General features: G+C 33.5%; 1 pseudogene; it reads left to right on the top strand.

The window, feature by feature from the left end:
- Positions 1–6,111: 6,111 nt before the first annotated feature.
- LOC18030310 lies at positions 6,112–7,245 on the top strand (annotated as a pseudogene).
- Positions 7,246–7,726: the final 481 nt, after the last annotated feature.

Raw genomic sequence — 7,726 nt, 5'->3', positions numbered from 1 at the left:
GCCATGTAGGCATGTTTTAGTTTTTGATAAACTGGTTTTTACCGTTTTTTTTTTAACTTTTGCTGTTCAGTATTTTATAAAATGAAAATATATTTTAAAGTCTTTTTAATCTGCTATCAATCAAGTCTTTTTGGATTTTAGGTTCCTTTGGAGGAAACGAGCCATTATGGATACAAACAAGGATACAAAAAATGTATGATCGTGCAAAGATATCATAAGTTTGGTTATCGTTGAAATTTTTTTCATAGATGAATCGAGCTCGATTTGGATGAAGATAGTGCATTGACTTAGCTTTCATTCAGGAGTATATTTCAATCTAACAATGCGGTCGAATGTAAACCGGTCTTTTGCTCGACTAATCATTTTGACGAGAAGGAGTATATGCAAGAAAAATTCTACCTGAGCGCAAGAGAACTTTCAAAGGTCGTTCAAAATCCAGTCCAACCATTCCAATCTATGTATGAATTTCGAAAGTTATTGATAGTTTTCAAAAAATTTCTTTTTGTATCCACTTTCTTTCCGATCTTATTACCAAGGACGACCCAAGAGATATATATACCTATCTTAGCCACTTTTAAAGATACACATTATTTATTCTAAGATTCTTACATCTATGTCTCCATGGTGACTAATATATGACTCTACAGTAGTGTTTTCTGAGAAGATTTTTGAATCCTTTTATATTTATTTGCAATTTTATGGTGTTTTCTATTATATCTATTTGCTTGTTCTCTGCAATTATGTGTGAGTAGATCTTTTTTTTTGTCAACAGCCGAAATATCTAAAACGGTTCAGTGATCCAAACTGGTGATATCAAGTTAACATACATAGCATCATGAGGGTAGACTTGAGCACTCCGTACTAGCTTGTCTGCATTTATATTCTTCACGCGTGGAATGAGTGATAGAGAGAAATAGCTGAAAACCTCCTTGCTTCTCACCACATCCTCAAACTATAATGCAAATGCTGGCCTTTCGGGTGTAGATACCATCTTCACTAACTCGGAACAGTCTGTTGCAAATGCTACTTACAACGTTGTGTTTGCAATCATACAATCCATAGCCCATATAAGTGCTTCTAGCTCTGCCTGTAGTGGAAAAATGCTTTCTCGCACATTTTTTGCCCCTAAAATTGTTTCACTTTCCCCATCCTTAAAATAATACCAACCTAGTCCAAAGGACTTATCCGTATCTTTCCATGAGCCATCATATAATAGCACCATCGTGCTTGTAAGGAAGGGAATCAGTTACCAATTAAGGGTATTACTAATTCATGATCCTTTTTCTGTGCATCTTCCCAGATAACCGCATCAGCTATCACAATTTTTAAAGTCAATTGCGGAGAGTACATCTTCTTATTCCCCGCCTTCCAAATATACCATAATACCCATGGAAAATATGTATTTTGATTACCGGTTGGTAATGTCCAGAAAATGTGATCAAAATTAGCAAAAACCGATTTCATTAGGAATGAGCCCGGTGGCATAGGAATCTGAGATAGAACCCATACTTGTAATGCTGGTGGACATTTGTAAAGGACATGATTTACTGTTTCTTCCTCCATTCCATAGTGTACACATTGTGTATCACAGCTAATTCCCCTACCCAGTAGGTCAGCTGTCACCGATAAACATCCTGTTATAGTCTGCCACATAAAATGTCTTATCTTCGGTGGACAATTGACTTCCCAAACATGTGCTTGTAGTGCAGTTACATTCAAACCATATGTAATCTCTGAAATGCAATAAGTAGATTGTTTTTCTATTTTATACCCCGACTTAACCGAGTATCGACCTGTTTTTGTAAAGTGCCATCCAGGCAGGTCTTGTCTATAAGTGATACTTATCAGCATCCCCCAGGTTAATTCCACATCTTCTGGGTCTATTATCGCGTTTATTAGTCTTAAGTTCTACACTTCATCACTGGATCAATCAGATGATTAACCATTAAATTCGGGTAATAGTTATACTCTTTACACTTGGCTGGTCTCGGGCAAGAAGATGGTATCCAGGGTTCATTCTATACTGAGATTGACCCCCCTGATCCAACTCTTTTAATTAGTCCTTTTTTAACTAAAAATCTAGCCGATATCATACTACACCATCCATATGATGGTGAGTACAAACATATCGGATCCATCGGATCACTTTTCCAAAAATACCGTCCCTAAAAAGTCTTTCAAATAAAGAGTCCGGTTTTTCCATTAGGCGCCATAATTGTTTTGTCAACATGGCCATATTAAAATCTTCCACCATCCTAAAGCCCATGCCTCCTTCTGCCTTGTGTCGACATATCTTCTTCCACGCTAACCAGACCTTTTTGCTGACCGTCTGAACTCCACCAATACTGGGCCATTGTCCCTATTAGTTTTTGGTTAACGATTTGGATAGGCGAAAATAGGACAGACATATGTGGGCATTGCAGATGCTACCGATTTAAGAAGAACCTCTTTTTCCCCTTTAGACAATAGTATCAATGTCCAGCTATTTACTCGGTTGTGTTACCGTTCAACGACGTAATTAAAGACCTAACTTTTAGCACCCCAAAACTTTCTGGGAGGCCTAAATAGTATCACATTCCCTCAATGTTACAGATTCTTAATAATTGTTTAGTTTCCGTTCGCACCTCATCAGATACTGTATGTCCGAACTGTAGAGAAGATTTGTCGAAGTTAATTTTTTGTCCGAACACCGCCTCATACTGTCGTAGCACCTGTATTATCATTTCGCATTCCTCATTCTATTTGCAGAAAAATAGGCTATCATTTGCAAAGAGTATCCCTTGCCTCCTTTAAACCTGTTAGTAATTTTGCTTGTTCCGCCTATTTTATGTTTGATATTAATACCTTAGTACAAAGTATAAATAGATATGGTGATAATGGATCATCTTTGATGGAGTCCTCTTTTTGGTTTGATTGCCCTTCTTGGTACCCCATTTAAGAGGACCTTATATTGTACTGATGCGATACACCACATCAACCATGAAATCCACTTTTTCGCAAAACTAAACCATCGCAAAAATATTCGATAAAGAATGACTCTACTGGATCATATGCTTTACTCATATCCGTCTTGAGTAGATCTATTGTTAGGGTTTAGGATTTTCAAAAGAATATATGAATTGGTAGTCTTGTTAAATGGGGAATTATCGAATGTATTCTTTATCTAGGTTGTGCTTAGTTCTGAAACTAGATTAACCAACTAGTTTATGATCTTAAAATGTTCAACTTACCAAAAACTTTTGATTAGAATACTTTGGATGAGCAAAACATCATTAACCAACGGAAGTTGAGGTTAAGGTTTTTTGTGAACTTGTCAAACTCGATTAAAATGCATGTTTAGGTTGTTGAATTCAATATAATTTACTATTGATAGATCAATATTACACATTTAATACGTTGGTAGGAGATTGATCTAGTATAGTGATTTTAGTTTAAGAACAATACGTAATGATTTCCATAATCTGTTATGCAATATGTTTTCTGCATAGTAACCTGATGCGTGAAGCTTTTAGTTAGTAGTTTAAACTTGATTATTTATTTTTTTTGCTTTTTCATTTATTTTTCTTCATTCGAAAAAATCAAATTTGCTATATTCTTTTTTCGTAAAATCATAATATAGTCCTTGATCTATGTGAATTCGATCCATGTTTTTTTTTTTTTTTTTTATGTTACAATAGCTTTACAAAGTTAAAAACTGAACATATCATCAGTTTTGTTATAAGTCTCCAAATCTGCATGCAAAAGCATATGTGTACATGCAATGTTGTAGTAACTTAGATGTCAAACTATTGAGAAAAGAGAATGAACACAAAGGATATATGTATGTGGTTAGAGTATTTTGCATAATTTTAACAATGGGGTAAGGCGAGAGAATAGATTAAATTGCAGAAAAAAACTAAAACAATTTGAAGGTCAATTTAATATGATTTCTACATGGTTCGGGATCCTGAATGATTGATCTTTCAATCGGAGCATACTAAACAAGCTATTGGATATGTTAGCCTAGGATTATATGGACATATGAAAAAAAATATAAACCTAGCCTTGGCAGCATTACGCTTTTAAATTAACCGTTTAGAACAGCATCTTGCATCCATAGGCTACGTCTGCATAATCCTTCTTAACAATATCACACAAAATACAAAAAAAAACAAAAGAAAAATTGTTCGATCTCCCACGCTAGTAACAGTCACATGCTTAGGTTTATTGAGGCCTAATTAAGGCAAATCTGTGGTTTTTTATTATAAAAATTAAATTATTTTTTAAAGGTATAATATTGAATGAAACATACAAAATAATGTCTTGGCAAAAAAAAAAACATACAAAATAATAATAATATAGAAATTCTAAATTACAAATATTCTCTCTTTTCCTACGAAAGCATTTATCAAATTTTCCTATAGATATGATAGTCAAACTATTTAGTTTCTTTTATAACAATAAAATGTTTAATATTATGGAATTCTTCAAACAAATAAACTAAACACATGTATTAAATTATATAGATAAGCCTAGCTTTGAAATAAATGTGGCCTTATAATTTTAATTTTGATGTAGTCTTAAGCCATTGCCTAATTTTCTTCTCATAAAGCACGGTACGGGCTAGTAGACTGACATCAGTTTTAAGTTTTTTTTATCTGACGTGAATATACATACAAACTGCATACAATCACTGTAGTTGGTTGAAATAAATAAGCATTGAAGTATATAAATTAAAATAAAAAGGTGGCCCATAAAATCACATAAAATGACAGAATGCTTTCTGTAGCCTTCACGCTTCTTCCATACGTTGCCCTCGTATTAACTCCTCTACTCTTGTTCTTTTTGTTAAATTGAAAAACAAGAACATACCGGAATGTTTGTATTTTCCTTTTAGGTAGACAATAAAACATTTATATATAGTATGTGAAATGTGATCTTTATCGTATTTTTACTTCTCTCTATTTTTTCTGACATATAAACTAATCATATATTATCTATGCACTCCCCAATTTTCATGTGGTGCATACCTTAACTCGATTCTCTTTTTCTCAGGTTAAATGTGAATTAAATTACCAATACTTTGATTCTTTGTATTGAAACTTGTACATTAGATTTCGTCGATCTAAAGTTTGAAGACTGGCCCAGGATCATGGTTGCTAGCAGCATCTGATTACAAGTCTCATGGGTCTGCTGCGTCTTTTGGATCGAGCAGGTCATTTCACCGAAGTTTGTTGTCTGTCCAGTCAAAGCTTGTATCAGCTATTTAATTCATTTTTTGGTTTGAGTATATAGCCGTAGTTAGTTGTTAGTTTTCGTCTGTCTCTTGTTATCATTTAAATCAAAAGTAAAAAAAATTGTTAAAAAATCATAACATGTTTACCAAGAAATATATTTTACAACAGTAGTAGCAAATGAGATCTTCGTACGAATGATGACTGGAATTATAGTTGTGATGATGTTGCAAATGGTTATGTCCACTTCGGCAGAAACATTCGGTTCTCTATTCTTCATTCTTTTAATTTCCATATATTCAGTCGTTATTGTTTTGCAATAAATAAATCGAGTTAATATCAATCCTTAGTGGGTTTTTTTGAGATAGATTTTTAATGAGGCAATAATAAATATCTAATTTTCTAAGTTCACAAAGCCAAGAGCCCAAAGCCTAAGGGGGGTTATTGAAAACAAATTTTTTATAGATTATAAAAGTCGTAAGAATTTTATAGATTGTAAGAATCTCAAAGAGTTTGTGGATTATAAGAATCCGCTTATCAATATTCTCAATGATTCTTGTAATAACTCTTGCAGATTATTGTAAATTTTTAATAACTTTTTTTTAAAGAAAAATGTAAAGTGAATATATTTTATGCTTGTTTTCAAAATATCATATCTTTGAATAAGGCATGTTTATTTGCTTATAATGATGGTTTACTTTTGACGTAGAAGAAAACTTCATTGTTCTTCTAGTCATCATCTTGAACACGTAATATAGACTATCTTTTTTCTATCTTTATTTTTTTTTTTGTTTTAGTAGTTATATGATGAAGCTTTGAGGTTAGTATGTGTGACCGATTGATTGTTTAACATGTTTTTTATTGGTTTCGCTATGATAACTTTTTGAATAAGATTACAATGGGTGACAAAGAAAAACAATATAGTCAGTGGACTCCAGACGAAACCAAAGTATTGATAGAACTACTTGTGGAGGGAATTCAACGTGGATGGCGTGATTCTGGTGGTGGTCTAATGAATAAGGCAACAGTGGAGCATAAAATACTACCGGTTCTTAATGAGAGACTTGGATGCCAAAAAACCCACAAAAACTATCTGAGCCAAATAAAATCTCTTAAATCTCAATATCAAAATTATGTGGAGCTTCTACGATTCAGTTCGGGTTTTGGATGGGATCCTGTCATGAAAAGATTTACTGCTCCTGATGAAGTATGGTGCAATTATCTAAAGGTATGTCTTTGAATATATTCATAGATATATATGTCTCGCTTAGTTGGTTTTAAATTATATTTCTACATGCACGTAATAGTTATATATGTCTCACTTGCTTATATTATTTTAAACTGTATTTTTACATGCACGTCATAGTTATATTTGTCTCACTTATTTTACAGGCACATCCAAACCACAAGGTTTATGCGATATGACTCTAATGATCAGTTTGAGGATTTGAAAATTTTATTTGACTGTTCAACGGCTAATGGTAGTTTTTCAGTTGGTTTGGGTGAAACTACAGATGCTCGTACCTACTCTGTTGATAATGGTCAAGTTAAAGAAAACTTGAACTTTGATGAGAGCAATGATGATGGCTCTCCATTATCATCTCAAAAGCGATCACCACTGGAATATGATGCTTCACCATTTTCAGCAACAAATTTGAGAGCTCGTGCAGAGAAACTTATCCCGAGGAAGAGATCTAGAACGGAATCATTTAGGAATTCCGATGAGCTGAACAGTGATTCTATGATAGCTGTGAGCAACAAGATACTTAGCGTCATACAACAAAGGGAAGAAAGACAACAAAAAGAAGCTGAACAAAGAGAGGAAAAGTTAAGATTGGAAGCTGAGAAAAGAGAAGTTGAGAAAAAGAAAAACAATGTTTGGGATGCCATGAAAGAAGTTCCTAATTTGAACCAGAGCATGAAATTCAAAGCAGTTACCCTTATCTACTCATTGGGAATGAAAGACGTGTTTACGGATATGTCACCAGAAGAACGCTTTGGCTGGATCCAAAGCAATATTAGCTCTGAGTGATTTGTCTTTTTTTTTTTTTTGGGTTTGCTTCTTCTTGATTATTTTATAGCTACGTTATGGATTGGTTTATGATACCAACTTTTTTTATTTTGTTGCATCGTTGAAGTTATAATATTCATACATTTGTTTACTTCTTTATGTGTTTGTGGCTTATAACACATTTTTAATTTGACTTCCTAATACAACTTCGTTCATTTTTTAACTATATATTCTTTTGTAAGTGTATTACCATGGAAAGCACTATTCAAGAACAGGAACATACATATTTGACAGAGGAAGGAAACGAAATGCAAGACGATGAATCAGATTTGGACATTATGCTACTAATGTTGACTAATATAGCAAAAGCTTATGCGAAGAATATTGAACGCCCCATTCGTCGACCGATCTCTGACATTGGTTATGCTTACATTCAAAATGTTCTGAAAGAGGATCCTGGTCACTTTCGATTGGTGTATCGTATGTATCCGTGCTCGTTTAT

Source organism: Eutrema salsugineum, unplaced genomic scaffold (assembly GCF_000478725.1).
Source record: "Eutrema salsugineum unplaced genomic scaffold, Eutsalg1_0 scaffold_1, whole genome shotgun sequence".
In the NCBI taxonomy this organism is placed as follows: Eukaryota; Viridiplantae; Streptophyta; class Magnoliopsida; order Brassicales; family Brassicaceae; genus Eutrema; species Eutrema salsugineum.
Note: the sequence above shows the minus strand (reverse complement) of the source record. Positions and strands in the feature narration are given on the sequence as shown.